Source organism: Notamacropus eugenii, chromosome 4 (genome assembly GCF_028372415.1).
Source record: "Notamacropus eugenii isolate mMacEug1 chromosome 4, mMacEug1.pri_v2, whole genome shotgun sequence".
Lineage (NCBI taxonomy): Eukaryota > Metazoa > Chordata > Mammalia > Diprotodontia > Macropodidae > Notamacropus > Notamacropus eugenii.
Genome location: NC_092875.1, coordinates 394,738,364 through 394,755,475, shown reverse-complemented (window position 1 = coordinate 394,755,475; position 17,112 = coordinate 394,738,364). Strand labels below are relative to the sequence as shown.

The following is a 17,112-nucleotide window of genomic DNA, read 5'->3' as shown; positions in this document are numbered from 1 at the left end:
TTTACTATATATATGAATACAACTATCTAATGTTCTTGTGAAAATACAGGAGAGAATTTTAAAAGAAAAATGTAATTAAATTTCTTTCAGGCCTTGGACCTGATTTCAGTGTTTCAAATGATCTAAAATGATGAGAAGTTATAGTCCAAGTGGGAATTGATCATGGTTAAATAAGAAGTTTGTTTGTGTAAAAGAGGTATAAATCTACTAGAAATACAAGCACCAACACATGAGAGCATTATAGATTGGTCCCTTTAATCATAATACCATGCAAAATGCTATTCATAAGTAGTTTGAAAACAAGGTACCTCCTAATGATCAATGCAGGTGCATTAGCCCAACGAAAATAAAAATATTAAAGTTGACAGAGTATTGTCAATTCTAACTGAAGCAGGAATGAGAGAATATAATGAAATAATTTTAAAAGACAGTTACATACACATGTATATAGGATTTTTTTTTAGCAGCAATATCCTAATTAGGCCACACTAACGTGAATAAGCAAATTCATTAACACCAAGAAAGCACCTGCCTCTTTATTCTTGCTTCCTTCATTTCTTCTCTCCTCCCAAATTTCCTAAATCACTCCCCGCCCCTTTTTTTGGCTTTGACCTCAGATTTATTTCTTTGATGTGGGAATTTCCTAATGAGGAAACTTCTTAATTCAAGCAAATCATCTATGATTCTTGATCCTATAATTCAGGCAACAAAGAGGATCACTTCCTAACTTGCAATGCTCATGTTAAGCATAGGCAAGGGGAAAATCATGAAGATGATTGCAGCTTATGTACTGAAGTCCGCTGCAGAGGATAAAAATGGAAAAAAAAATATGAAGAATTTGACCAGATCCTCTAAAGCAAGTCAACAAAACATGACTTTAACAGTTGATGAATTAAAAATAAAAGTGAGCAAAGTGAAATATGTGATAGAAAATAAGACTCAGAATTAAGAAATAAAAGAAGTCAAAGGCTACTGAAGTCTTATAACCACATAGTACAAACGATTTCTTTAAGAAGAAATAGATTATATTTTAATGGTTAATGACAGTGTACCGATTTTGGGATCATTTCAGAATCATTAAGAGTAGTTGGTTAGAGCCAGTAAAAATTAAAGCACTAGAACAAAAGGATAAAAATTAATTAAATCTAACTTAACTAAGATACGGATTCTGAAAAACAGGTAATGAATAAAATTGAAGTTACTGATTCTAATTTTTATTAGTTCTCACAAAAGTTTAGCTGATATACAACAATCAGAAGACCAAAGCAGCCATCAAAAGCACCCAGAAAACTGCCTTAGCCAGCAGAAACATTTGATTTCCTTGTTAAACAAGACATGGAACCAAATGCCAAACTAATTTTACAAATATTACTAAAAAAAGTTAAGATTAGCAGCAATGCCATTTCACAAAAATCAGACAAGCCTTTATTAAGGGCCTACTATGTGCCCCAGTCACAGAAGACGAAAGGTCAGAAAAGGAAATATATCTTGCCTTCAATGAATTTACATTTTACGGAGAAAAAAATATGTACATCAAAATATAAACAAAATAAATTAAAGATAATTCTTGTGAGGCATGCACCACTGGTTTGTGGGCAATAGCGGAAGCTTCACGTAGAATGTCACCCTTCAGGTGATTTTTAAGAAAATCAAGGATTGTAAAAGATGAGACAAAGGAGAGAGCCCCTTCCTGGCAGGGGGGCAGCCAGTGCAAAGTCTCATTTACCTAAACTGCTGAGCACCTAAAAGGTAGTAATATATAATAAGGTTAGAAAGGTAGATTGGAGCCAAGTTGTTAAGTATTTTACATACCAAATAAAGGAGTCTGTATTTCATTCTAAAGGCACTAGGGAACCATGAATTTATTAAGCTGGGGATAATCAAATACAGTCAGACCTGTACTTAAAATAAATATCCCTCTGGAAGATGAATTTGAGAGGGGCAAGAAGAACAGTTACAAGACTTATGCAACAGTCCAAATAAGAGGTAAGGAGGGTCTGAACTATACTGGTGACTATCTCAGTGGAAAGAAAGGGATGGATGCCAGAGATGCTGTAGCAGCACAATTTACAAGACTTGGACTCACAAAAATAAGAGCAAGAAGTCAAAAGTACTCTGAATGACTAGTAGGATGGTGGTAGAAACAGAGGCTCAGAAGAAGGTTTAGGGGGAAAGAGAAGTTGTTTTAGACAAGCTGAGTGTGAAATTTCTGAGACATTCAGTTGTCTAATAGGCAGTTGCTGATGTAGGAAGAACTCAGGAGAGAAACTAGGGCTAGATATATAGATGGTGAAGTCATCTGTGAAGAAATGACAAATTGAACCCATGGCAGTTGATGAAGTCACCAAGAAAATACAGAGAAAGGGTCCCAGGGATACACTCATTTTGGGAAGGAGTAGTGAGTGAGTGAGGGCAGCTAGGTGGTGCAGTGGATAGAAGACCAGTGCAGGAACCAGGAGGACCTGAGTTCAAATCTCACCTCAGATACTTGAAACTCACTAGCTGTATGACCTTGGGCAAGTCACTTATCCCCAAATGCCTCATCCTGGGTCATCTTCAGTCATCCTGAGGAATATCTGGTCACTGGATTCAGATGGCTCTGGAGGAGAAGTGAGGCTGGTGACCTACGCAGCCCTCCCTCACTCAAAAAAAAGTCAAGTGCAAGTCATGATATTATTTCTTTGATGGCATGGGCTTCTTCAGCAACAAAAGATGAACACACAGTGACTGATTATCTAGCAAAGGAAGGGTCAGGCAAATACAAAAACCATGAGTTCAGCACCACAAAAACCCAGAATGGAGAGAGTTTCCAGGAAGAAAGAACATCTAACAGTACTGAATATCATAGAGAAGTCAAAATGGATAATTAAAAAAAGGCTATCAAGGTTTGGCAACTCAAAAATTATTTGTAACTTTGGAGAAGGTCTTTTCAGTTGAGCTGAAGACAGACTACAAAGGGCTGAGAGAAGAAAGGGAGACAACAAGCAGTAGCCTAAACAAGCTTACAAAAAGCTTGGCATGAAATCAACTAAACTAGGTTGTACCAAAAGCATTTAAATATGAAATTAAAAGAAATAACAGTGAAAAAGAAAAGGTTCATCAGCATTTATATAGTTATTATCAGCAAAGACAATGGAATCTCAATTTAGTATATGATATTCCATGAAGTAAATATGGCCCTCAAGGAAAAGGAAGGCAGCTGCATTCTACCAGAAACACTCAGTGGAAATATGTTTTAAGATAACAATTTAGGACTATGGCTTTCTGGCCAGGCTACTTGGAAAAGGAGGATGAGTTGGTCTGGGCCTCCTCACGGAGGAAGGGCCTCTTGATGACTTCTGTCTCTGTGGGATATATTCTTTTCAGCTTTCTTTTCAGGTGAAGGACACTGGAGATCCTGACAACTCTGGAAGGTCTGAAACATCAGAAGAGTAAGACAATAGGAAATTTAGGAGCAAACTCTAAAAACTGGCTAGTAGCCCAATTATGAAGAGCAAATATTTGTTATGGCCAGACCAGTATTTGGCAGAGATACAGACTCACCCACTCATCAACCAGGCCTCATTTGGAAGTGAACTTAGGGTGAATGACATGTAGAAATCATGTTAAGTCTGAGCTCGTTCTAGTGGGCCAAGATGGTATAGGAGACATGTTGCAGGCTAAAATACTTGGAGGAAAAAAAATTTTAGGTAGCCAGGGATCAATTTTCAAGATTTCAAAGACGGAAAAATTCCAAGACAAGAGGGAAAAAAATTGTTCACAGAATAACAACCCCCCCCAGCAAAACTGAATCAAAACATCTGATTATGAGCATTTAAATCCCACTTTCTCATACTTGTGAAACAATCTTATTAGAATGGTCTACATTTATATACAGAGGCAGCATGGCAGGATGACTAGGGAGCCAGTTTCAGAATCTGAATGACCGTTCAAGTCCGGTCTCTGACACATACTGGTTATGTGCCAAGTCAAAAAAATTATTATACCAAATATTAAATGTCAAGACAGCAAATGTTTATTAAGCTCCTACTATGTGTGCCAGGCACTGTGCTAAGTATTCCTGGTTCTTAAGGACTTAACAAGTTAGTGGAGGAGTCAACATGCTTAAAATATTGTTCAGTTGTTTCAGTCATGTCTGACTCTTCATGACCCCACATTCAGGGTTTTCTTGGCGGAGATACTGGAGTGGTTTACCATTTCCTTCTATTGTTCATTTTACAGATAAGGAACTGAGGCAAACAGGGTTACGTGACTTGGCCAGGGTCACACAGCTAGGAAGTGTCTGAGGCCAGATTTGAACTCAGATCTTTCAGGCTCCAGGCACAGCTCTGTATCCACTGTGCCACTATGCTTAAAATAACTGCATACAAATAAACTATATTTAGGGCAGGGTAACTAATGAAAGGTTTTGAACACCAGAATGTTTTGTATTTAATTCTGGAAGTGAGAGGAATTATTGGAATTACTGAATTGGGAGGTGGGGAGAAGATGTTAGAATAATCACTCTGACAGCTGAGAAGAGGATGGACTGAACTGGGAAGAGACTTGTCACAGAAAGACCAACTACCAGGCTATTGTAATAGTCCAGGCATGGAGTGATGAGGACCTGCATCACAAACAGTAACAGAGGTGTTAAAATGAAGGCACAAGGCAGGGGGGAAAAGGGAGAGATATAAGGAGTTCCATTTTGGACATAGTTAGTGAAGATGATTACAGAACTTCTCATTCAAGACGTCAGGTAGTTAGAGATATGAGTCTGGAGGTCAATACAAAGGTTAGGGCTGGATAAGTAGATTTGAGAATCATCAGCATAGAGATGGTAATGAAATCCATGAGAGCTGATGAGATCATCAATTGAAAAAGTATAGAGGGAAAAGAGGGCCCAGGACAGAATTTTGGAGAATAGTCATTGTTAGTGGGCATGATGTGGATCAAAATCCAGACGGAGCAGTTCATATAAGGAGGAAGAGAACAAGGAGAGCTTTCAAAAACCTACAGAGAAGGTATCAAGGAAAAGAAGGTATCAAGGAAAAGAAGGTAACTGGCAGTTTCAAAGGAGGATACAGCCAAGATGGTGGAGTAGAAGAAGGGACCTGCTAGAGCTCTCCTCCCAAATCCCTCAAAAAAAAGTGTAAAAAATGACTCAAAACAAATTCTAGAGCAGCAGAACTCACATAATGACAGATTGAAGCAAATTTCCAGCCCAAGACAATCTGGAAAGTTGACAGGAAGGGTCTATGACACTGGGTTGGGAGTAGAGTGCAGTTCAGTATGGGCTGTACCAGCATGGATGGAGCTAGAGCAGGCTTTAAGGGACTGAATCGCTGGCAGCGGCTGCAGTTTCCAGACTTCTCAACCCACAAACACCAGTCACCTTTGAAGGTCAGTGGGAAGGGTATCTCACCTGGCTGAGAAGGGAGTGTGGTGTGGTCTGGCCAGGCCCAGTTCGGCCCTGGTTCCAGCTTCAGCCCTGGGCAGTGGCAGTCACTGCTGAAACAGAGGCTGCTTCTGGAGCCCCTCCCTTAACAAAGAACTCAAAAGTCAAGAAATTGGCTGGGAAAATGAGCAAACAGGGAGAAAGAAACAGACTATAGGTTCTTACTTTCTCTGTGAAGAGGTACTTTCTTACATCATTGGTTATGAGGAAGATCAAAACGTACAATAGAAGACAACAAAGCCAAAGCTCCTGCATCCAAAGCCTCCAAGAAAAATATGAATTGGTCTCAGGCCCTGGAAGAGCTCAAAAAGAATTTTGAAAATCAAGTAAGAAAAGTAGAGGAAAATTTGGGAAGAGAAATGAGAATGATATGAGAAAATTATGAAAAATGAGTCAACAGCTTGAAAAAAGAAATCAAAAAAATAACACCTTTAAAATTAGACTAATCCAAATAGCAAGAGAGGTCCAAAAAACCAATAAGGAAAAGAATGTCTTAAAAAAACAAAATGGGTCAAATGGAAAAAAGAGGTTCAAAAGCTCACTGAAGAAAATATTTCCTTAAAAAATTAGAATGGAGCAAATGGAAGCTAATGACTTTATGAGAAATCAAGAAATTACAAAACCAAACCAAAACAAAAACAAACCAAAAGAATAAAAAAAAAAAAAGAAGAAGACAATGTGAATTATCTCACTGAAAAAACAACTGACCTGGAAAATGGATCCAGGAGAGATAATTTAAAAACTATTGGACTACCTGAGAGCCATGATTAAAAAAAAAAAAAAAGAGCCTAGACATCATCTTTCAAAAAATTATCAAGGAAAACTGCCCTGAGATTCTAGAACCAGAGGGCAAAATAGAAATGAAAAGAATCCACTGATCACCTCCTGAAAGAGATCCCAAAAGGAAAACTCCTAGCAATATTATAGCCAAATTCCAGAGTTCCCAGGTCAAGCAGAAAATAATACAAGAAGCAAGAAAGAAACAATTCAACTATTGTGGAAACAATCAAGATAACACAAGACTTAACAGCTTCTATGTTAAGGGATCAGAGGGCTTAGAATATGATATTCCAGAGGTCAAAGGAGGTAGGATTAAAATCAAGAATTACCTACCCAGCAAAACTGGGGAAAAACCAGAACTTCAATGAAATAGAGGACTTCCAAGCATTCTTGTTGAAAAAACCAGAGCTGAATAGAAAATCTGACTTTCAAATACAGGAATCAAGAGAAGTATGAAAAGGTGAACAGGAAAGAGAAACTATAAGGGTCTTATTAAAAAGGTGAATGTTTACATTCTCACATGAAAAAATGACATTTTAATTCATGAGACCTTTCTGAGTATTAGGATAATTGGAGGGAATATATATATGTATATATACATACATACATACACACACATATGGAGGGGAGGTGGCACAGGGTGGGCTGAATATGAAGGGATGTTATCTAAAAAAGAAAATTAAGTGTTGAGAGAAATGTACTAAGAGAAAGAGAAAGGGAGAGGTAGATTGTAGTAAATCATTTCAGATAAAAGAGGCAAGAAAGAGCTTTTACAATGGAGGAGAAGAAGGGAAAGGTGAAAGGGAATAGTAAGTAAGCCTTTCTTTTCATTGGATTTGTCTTCAGGAGGGAATAATATGCACACTTAATTGGGTATGGAAGTTTATCTCACCCTGCAGGAAAGTGGAGTCTGAAGGGGTATGAGGCAGGATAATAGAAGGGACAACAGATTGAAGGGAGGGGTAATCAGAAGCAAACACTTCAGTAGATGGATAGCACAAAGGAGAGTATAGAGGGAAATACAGTTACTCTTTCACAACATGACTGTTCTGGAAGTTTTGCATGACCACACATGTATAACCTATATTGAACTGCTTGCCTCCTTAATGAGGGTGTGTGGGAAAGGGAGAGAATGTGGAACTCAAAGCCTTAAAAATGAACTTTAAAATTTGTTTTTACATGCAACTAGAAAATAAGATTTATAGGCAATGGGATATAGAAATCTATCTTGCCCTACAGGAAAATAGAAGATGGGGGGCAGGGGTGATGATAGAAGGGAGAGCAGATTGGAGGAAAGGGTATTCAAAATACTCACTGTCCTGGGGTGGGGAGAGGGTGAAGATAGGGAGAAAATTTGAAATTCAAAGTTATATGGAAGTGAATGTTGAAAACTAAAAATAAATTTTTTATAAAAAAGGAAGAGAGGTCAAGGATGAGGACTGAGAAGAGACCATTAGATCTGGCAATTAAGAGATTGGTAGTAACTTTGGAGAGAGCAATTTCCTGTGAATGATAAAACTGCAAGCCATACTATAGAAAATTAAGAAGAGAATGAGAAGTGTAGAAACTTATTGTAGACAACCTTCTCAAATTTAGTTAAAACAGGGAGGAGAACATAGGATTATAGCTAGTGGGGATGGATGGATCAAGTAAAGGTTTTCTGAAGATGAAGAAGACATGGGTATATTTGTAAACATTAGGGGAAAAGCCAGTAGACATGGAGTAACTGAAGATAAGTGACAGAGTAGTGATAACTGAGGAGGCAGTGTGGAGAAGAATACGGGATGGAACAGGATCACTTGTACAAAGAGAGGAGTTTGCCTTAGCAAGGCAAAAAAAAGCCACCTCATTATCCAATTTTTATTGAAGTAAGGTAAGGTGAGTAGGGGCTGGGAGTTAGCCTCTGAGTTAGGAAGACTTGGGGTCAATTTAATTTCTGGTCTATACTACCCAAAAGATCCTTACCAAGTCACTTAACTTCTCAGTACCCAAGCAACTATGACTGTAAGTTGCAGAACAGTGTCATGAAAACCCAGAGAAGAGAGTATTAAGAGGCTGATTGTTAGTTTCAAAGGCTGCAGAAAGATCAAGATGAGGACTGAGAAAAGACCAGGAGATCTGGCAATTAAGAAATTGTTGGTAACTTTGAAGTAAGGGAATTGAGGGGATTCAAACACCAAGTGGTAGTGGGAACTGAATGTACCACACTGACTAATTCTGGAGCTAGCTCAGTTCCCTTTCTGTTCAATTATGGGTCAAGTCTAATTTCTATCTTGTGAGAAAACTTTAATTTTGGGAATTGTGAGAAGACTTTGTTGCACTGTTTGAACCTATCTCTGAATGGGGGCGGGGGGGAGGGAGCTGGAATACCTCTTCCTATTGCTTAGAGACCCTCAACTAAGGTCTTAGGTTATGCTGACCAGAAACCTGGTCAGATCTGAAGACTGATGTAAGAAGTTTTCTCACAATTACATATGAAAACTGGCCTCATAATGATCTATCAGTTATTGTTTCCATGTTCCTTTGATTGCATACAGACACTTGGGAGTGGGATACCTCTTTTTCTGATTTCAGGGAATTGTATATATTCACATAACCCTCCCAACTTGGAAAGTCCCTAATCTTTCCTCCAATGAGAAATCAGATTGTTTGATGTATCCTGGTTGTCTCCTTTTAATTAGTTGGTCTTATTTGAGTAATTGTTTTTAACATATAAAAATATGTCTCCCTCTGTATTTGGGGTCCCAGGACAAAGCTGAGGAAGGTGACTGGTCCCTATTTATTGAGCAATTGGCATTTATTGCTTAATAAAATCCATATGCCCAGAAGCTCAAAACTTTGTTTCCTCAGTCACTTCATCTTTTACTGTCCACAGGAAAGAGCTGAATGATGAGGTCAGAAACTAAACTACAGAGAGTTAAGAAGAGAGGAAAGGAAGTGGTGGCACCTTTTATAGATAGTATTCTCATGGAGTTTAGATAAAAAAGGTAGGAGAAATATAGGTTGATAGCTAGGTGAGATGGATGGATGAAGCAAAGGTTTTTGGAGGATGGGGGAGGCATAGACACGTTTGTAAGAGTGAAACAAGCAGCCGGTAGACAGGGAAATACTGAAGATAAGTGAGAGGGTAAGGATGACAATGTGGAAATCCGCTGGAGAAGACAGGATAAAATGGTACATTTGTGCACATAGAGGGGCTAGGCTTGCCATTGCAATGAGAAGGATCAATTCTTCTCATGAGATGGGTGAAGAAGAATATAAATACAGAAGGCAACTGAATTCTGTGAGGCAAGGAGCAGAAGAGGGAGCTCAAAAGAGAATGGCCTCAAGTTTTTAAATGAAATATAAGACAAGATTTTCAGTGGAGAGGGTTGGGGAAAGGGGGTAGATATGAGAGGTTTGAAGAGGTTTAAAAAATGCTTGGAAAAGCTGCTGTGGTGAGCGGAATAGTGAATAGGTTAAGGGAAGTGAAATGATTGCCACAAGGAGGGCCCAGTTTCGATTATGTAACATAAATCTATAGTGAATCAGACTGCAGTTTTCTGATTTTTTTTCCAGCTTCCTTTTAGTAACATATACCTAGGAAACAAAGCAGCAGAAGGTGGGAGGAATCTAATACAGTTTGGCAGGAAAAGATAGGCAATAAGATAAGAAGGCAATGGACAAGAAGGGAACAGCATAGAGCTAAATTGGTTCACCGAAGGGTCAAGATGGCAAAAAAAGAGAAGAGTGAAGCTGGCGTAGGGGTGAAGGCCTAGAAAAGAACTGAGGAGAGAGGGACTACTGTTTTGGGATACAAGGATAAGGGAGAGATGGAAGGACAACAGATTATGATCAGATAAAGAAAAGTTCAGATTCATGAATATATCAGTCCCATGTTTTTAGATTAATGTGATAGCAGTATGCTGATACATGACAGCAGATGCTAAAAACATAGAGGAAAGAAGACCAATTCCCAGAGTACTGAGGCAGTGCCATAGAGGATAGCATGCCAGACTTGTAGCCAGAAAGACCAGAATTCCAATTTTGTCTTAGTCACTTACTAGTTATGTGACCTTGGTAAAGTCATTTAACCTCGATGTGCCTCAGTTTCCTTACCTTTAAGGAAACTGGACTCCCAGCTCTAAATATATGATCCAATAATCACTGGGGTAATATGGAAGTTAACTGAAATGGTGACAGCAGGAATGAAAAGGAAGGAATTAATTTGAAAGACAATGCAAAGAAAGAATCAACAAGACTTTCTGACTGAGTGTAAGAAAGCCAGAGAGAAACAAAAAATTGAAGAGTACACTGGGATTAGATCTAAGTGATGAAGAATATGTAGTAAAACACTTTGTCAACAAAATGCTTTCTCTAACTCTCTGCTGTGAAGTCAGCGTATTCGAGGGTTCTCTTTTCCAGTATGTTGTCTACTTGCCATTCCCTAGGTTTCAAAATGTAAAAAAATCTAAATACTCAATTGTAAATTACTTTTACAAAAGACAAAATAACTTTAACTCCTCTCATGAGCAGTAAGATGATACAGTGATTATACTAATAAACTGCATGTGCCATCATGAAATACCATATTCAAATTTTAAACTACTTTACCTCACATGTGGACACAGTCCTAGAGAGCATCTCCTTACTATAAAAGACTTGGTGAAAAGAGGTTAGTATTCTTCAAACTTCATTTTTAGTAATAAAAATTCAATTTTAATTGAACACTACACAATCTTCTATGTTTTTCCTGGTTCTTTCAATTAGGATTTAAATTCAAAGAATTCTTTAGGTTTACAAAAACAAGCGTAAAGCAGTTCTCCTTTCTTAAACTAAAGGTAAAGATTTTTACTAAAATTAAAATTAATTTCATAGTACAACCTTTTTCAGACTTTTGCAGAACTTTAAAGGAAAGTGTCTAAAAATAAGCATTCTGTTTTTAAATGCTTATAAGCATAAAGTTTTTCTTTTGGGATAATTCCATTTATATCTATGACAACATGCTACAAAGCTTATACTAGGGCAGGGGGCCTTACTTCACCATGCGTTATTTGAAAGAAAAAAATTATTTAACAAATTTTATGTTTTGTACTGCTAGATGCCACAGCTCTTAACTAATGTAAATCATCATCTAATAATGGCAACATGTCCAGCTGTACAAACAATAATCTGAGTAACGATATCTACTGAAGAGGGTCAGTTATCCTTTGGCTTTAGAAGGCCAATCTATTCTCACTATTGAGAGAAAGATAATGGTAGAAATCAAGAGATAAAAATATGTGTTGCATGTTTAAAGTTCAGAGAATAAGCAAGAGATTTCCAGTCACTACTCCCTTTCACACTCACTTCCTACTGTCTCACCTAAATCTGGTTCAACTATAAATTTGGAGATGGTATCAAATGTGGGACACAGGCAGTTGTTATGACACACATCAACAACTGACTTGATAGACTGACTGACTCAACCAGTTCAGTGAATCAAAGCTCAGTCCTAGACCAGTCTGAGTTTTTACTGTGTTCCTCATCTGATATGAATGCTGGTGGGCTGGACTTGAATGAGATCAGATCTTCTTCCTACTCTCCTCCTTCCAACCAAAAAGGTAGTAGCTATACAACACCACTGAAACCATTCCTGAAGGAAGGCCTGTGACTAATTCACACATTTTAAGTTAGGAGTTAACCTTTCTTTTTTTTTTATCCTTTAGCAATCTGGTAAAGTATGACCCCTTCTCAGAATATTTGTTGCCTACTTTCATAACTGAAGGAAAGGTTAAATTTCAGCTAAAGGTTGGTGAAAATAAATATTTGTCTTTTCTCATCCAAGTTCATGGACCCCCTAAAATCTATCCCCAGACCTTTAAGGACCCTTAATCTAAATGAAGTCACCAGCTATACCCTGGAAACATTCAAGCACCTGGAAGCGATCACAGGGCTGAATTACTTTATTCTCTGTGTTATTTCTGAAAGCCCTTCCAAACTGTTCCCCTGCCACACTTAGGTGGCAAACCCTCTTTCCCTGTCACTCATTCCCTTTGATACCCATGCAACCTAACTCACCACTATTCTAGCTCCTCTCTCTCTGTTCAAAATTTCCATCATGCCCTTAGAATTTACTGTTCTACTTGTTAAACTCCTCTCAATCTAACTAAACTGCACTAAGACTTCTGGGACACAGTAGCAGAGTAAAATAAAATGCTGGGCTTTAACAGCTAAAACTGCACTAAGTCTTTTGGAATACTCTGTATTTCTTGTTTTAATTCCACCCTAAATGAATCTCTCCCATGAGAACATCAAATTGATAGTGATTTTTCTGGTCCCTCTTCTCTCATGCACCATCTCCTTTTAGTTGTACAGAGCTAGAAGGAAGTCTGCTTACTCCTACTACTTGTTGCCCTCCAGTATCACTTTTAGGATCATACAATTTACAACTACAAGAAACCATTTAAAGATCTAGTCTTTCATTTTTACAACTAAAAATATCTAGTGAGGTTTGGAGTGGTTAAGCGACTTTTTCAATATCAAAAACCAGACTTTGAAATTAAGTTTTCATTCCAGACCGTTGCTGTGTCATTGTCACTAACAACCTTCTTTCAAGTTCCTTTGATCTGATTATCCACTCTCTTCAGAGCCTGTCACTCACTTATTTACCCATCTCCAGGATACTATCTTACCTTCTTCAAAGACTTCAACATTTGGCTAACAGTCTCCTTCACTTCATCCCAGCTACTGCCATTAAACCATGTTAATTACATGTGGAGGATCCTTTTAAATACCTGATTTCTCAGATCCTTCATCTCCTTAACTCTTCCTACTCTAAACTGTGATCTTTGTCCAAGGAACAATGAACTGAAACACTACTGTAGTCACTAAACTATATCCATATTAACATGTGGACTACCAAATCAGAAAACCATGTATAACAAAGTAGAAGGAGAGCCTGCAGTTTCTTCTTGGAGAGGAAAAATAAAGGAATTGGAGGAAGTTTTTTTCAGGTATCCCAAAGCAGTAAAAATCAACACTTCATGGGGCACAATCAATAATATGTGACATTTTCATGAAAATTTTAGGGTTTTTTTTTTTTTTTACTGTTTTACTTATATTACATCTGTTCATCCCAACAATAACCCTACAGATATGCAATAGCTACATTTTACAGATAAGGTAAAAGAAGTTAAAATGACTTGCCCAGGGTCACACAGCTAACAAGTGTCTGGGCAGGATCTGAAATCATATCTTTCAGACTACAAGTCCAGGGAATTTATCACTATACCATGGTACTTTTCTCCGATCATCTCACTTTCAAGAGTTCATGAATGATACAAACAAATGATAACCTCATTTATGCACCAAAATATACACACAAAGAATTCTGTAAAGAACTTTAAAATAATAAAAAATACTGCTCAACTTTTCAATTGTAATCCAGTCTGCTTTCTTCCTTCTATTGAGATCATGCAGTCACTGTCACACTGCAAAACCTGTACCAAATATCAATTACTATGACTAACAGTGTACTACTGGCCACTCAAATGTATTTTTCATTCATCTAGTTTTTTTTGGTACTGACTTTTAAGATTATCTCATCAAGAATCATGATCTTATTAAGAAGGTCCTATCATGTTTGGAGGCTGAGGCCATCAACACAGTATCACCTGCAGGAAGACACATTTGGAGGACCCCACCAAGTACAGGGAATAATCCCCTTTTTCATTTGGATACAGTTAAGGGGATTCTCATGATAGTGGTGAACAAACTGGTCAAACATGCATTTTTCCACATAAAGGTACAAAGAGAACTGAGTTGGTTTTAATATAAAAGTACCCAAAATGGGAATTTGACTTTTTCATCTTGGGATTCTCTTCAAATTTTTAGGATTCCTCTTGAGAATTACTGGCCTTCTATCCCCAAGGCCTTAATATCCTCACCCATATTCTTCTTAAAACTACCTCTTCAAAATCATTACTTCCCAGGTCATACTCCAAAATGAAAATATTTTCAAAAGACAACGGTTCTGAAAGATTAACTTTTACCTGAGGAATCCCTTTTCTGGGTAGCCAAAATGCCAAAACTTCACATACCATTCCTGTCACACTTTCCATGTGATTTGATGAAATTCAACAGATCACATACATGGCATGACAAATCAAAATGAATTATATTATGTAATAGTTAAATTTACTTTACTACACTAAATTTATAATTAACTTGAGAATAGAAATGCTTCTATTATACAATATTATACAAGACTACTTCGCTAATCAAAGATAAATTTTTAGCATTTCTATGAACAAAAACTAGTATACTAGTTAGTCCTCACAAAGGTACCAAATAATCAAACATAGGTGGGACAGTAAATAGAGACCTAGGCCTGGGGTCAGGAAGACGTCCTCCTGAGTTCAAATTTGGCTTTAGATACTTACTAGCTGTGTGACCCTGGGCAAGTCACTTAACCCTGCTTACCCCTATTTCTTTTTCTGTAAAATGAGCTGGAGAAGGAAATGGCAAACCACTCCTGCAGCTTTGCCAAGAAAACCCCAAGTGGGGTCATGCTGAAAATGACTGAACAACACCAACAATCACATATAAAGATAAATCAAAGCTGATTGGGGGCAAATGAAAATTCAAACCACAATATTAACTTGTCCCTACTATATCATTTCCAGTTAATTAACAGACATTTATTAAGTATTAACTATGTACCAGGCACTGTGCTTTTCCAGGCAAGAAAAGCTTAATTAACAGAAATAGCGCCTGACACTGCCACCACTGAAGACCCTTATCAACTCACACCAAGAATAGCCTCCTCATGGAGGAGTAAGGAAAATAAAGGAAATCCCATAGCATATGTGACAGGAGTTTCAATAGAATGATTTATTAAGCACAGCAAAAGGATACATGGCAGGAACATGTGCAATATCAGTCATGTGGTCCTGAGATTTTTAGCTGTATGATACATAGGAGCACACACTTGGCAATCAATACCTGTTGGGCACGGTGATGAATACTTCTTTAATTATTAATCTTGAGGAGGCCAAACTACTTGGCAGACTACTTGAGTTTAAGAACTCTGAGATACAGTAGGGTTAAAGCTGAATGGTTGTCTGCACTAAGCCTAACACTAATACAGCAAGGCCCCCTAAAGTACCATTATGGAGGGACAAACCAGATCAGGTTGGAAATGGAGTAGATCAAAGTTTTCATGCCCATCAGGAGTAGAATCAGGTCTTGGGAATGACTAACTGCTGTACTTTGAACCTGGGCAATGTAGGGAGACTCAGTCTGAATAAATGTTGATTTCAGAAAGAATACTGGATGTTGGGAAATGTTCTTAAATCATAGCACTTACATCTAGCAAGAGTAATACTGATTTGGTTCTGCATTCAAAAATGGTGAGATTGAAGTTAACTGCAGGGTCAACTAATCCAACTCCTAATCTCAAAGTATTAATGTCATTTAAAATATCCTTGACAAGTGATCATCCAGACTCTGCTTGAATCTTCTTGTTACTGTTCAGTTGTTTTGCATTATGTCTGACTCTTTGTGCCCCAACTTGGGGGTTTTCCTGGCAAAGATGCAAAGGTGGTTTGCCATTTCCTTCTCCAGCTCATTTTTACAGGGGCAAACAGGGTTAAGTGACTTGTCCAGGGTTGCTCAGCTAGTAAGTTACTTCATCTCTTGAATCTTCAATGATGAGGTTTTACTACATCAAAAAGTAACACATTCCATTTGAGGGCAGCCAGGTGGGGTAGTGGATAGAGCGCTGGATCTGAAGACTTAATTCCTTCGAATTCAAATGTGACTTCAGATACTTCCTAGCTGTGTAACCCTGTGAAAGTCACATACATGTGTGCTTCAGTTTCCTCATCTATAAAATGAACTGGAGAAGGAAATAGAAAACTACTTAAAGTACCTGCCAAGAAAATCCCAAATGGGGGCACCAAGAGTGAGATACAACTGAGAAACAAAATAGTATCACATTGTTACTAGTGAGAACTTCTCTTATATTTAAGTGAAAATGTACCTCCCTACAATTTTCACTCACTAATCCCTCTAGTACATATCAATCCACAAAATTCCTTTGGTAATTTGAAGATAATCAAAATGTTTCCCTTAAGTCATCTCTTCTCCAGGCTAAAGAGTTCTAGTTCTTTCAATCTCTCACAGTATGGCATGATTTCTAATCCCTTTAATATTCCAATTGCCCTGGAACATTCCATCTCTTAATTACTTCAACGGCAGATCAAAGTGATCTGTTAATATAATATGCTTTAGTTGTATATCTTGTGTTAAAAAAAACAAAACATGCCAACTTTTAAAGTAAAGCTGCATCTAATATTCAAAATGTTCATCTGAGTAAAATACAATTGTAATAAACTACATAAAGTATTTGTAGATTTGTTTGTATTTGTAATTGTTATTATTACTGGAAAAATGCATTTTTCAGCATCTAGGAGCTGAAGTCCAGGCTCTCTAATAAAATGTAAGTAGTAATATCCTGAAAACTAATGGGGACACGGGCAAGTAGAACATGTATATATACTTCTCTTTTCTGTAGATCCTTTCTTCTACTCAGCTCTCAGGTCTATTGGTTTATTTATTTGGAATACCGTGTTAGGCCTGGGATGTCTTAAGAGAAAAATTAAAAATTGAGAAGCTGTTTCAAGTTTTTAACTTTCTTTTAAACAGTGAAAATATACAGTGAATGATGATCTCTTAACTGCCATATCCAATTGCCTTTTCTCAATCTTCACCCTTCTTGACCTCTCTGAAATACTGGACATAGCTGATCACGTTCTCTACCCTGGATATTTTCTCCTGTCCTAGTTTTCTTGACACTATTCTCTCTTGGTTTTCCACCTACCTGTCTGACAGCCCCTTATCAGTATCTTTTGCTGGACTTTCATCCATCCATC

At 37.6% G+C, this 17,112-nt stretch overlaps 1 protein-coding gene across 2 annotated transcripts in view; it reads right to left on the bottom strand.

Annotated features, from left to right (window-relative positions):
* The window catches only part of ZCCHC2 (zinc finger CCHC-type containing 2), a 91,386-nt gene that overhangs the window by 66,833 nt on the left and 7,441 nt on the right, over positions 1-17,112 (bottom strand). The gene's annotated exons all lie outside the window — the stretch shown is intronic.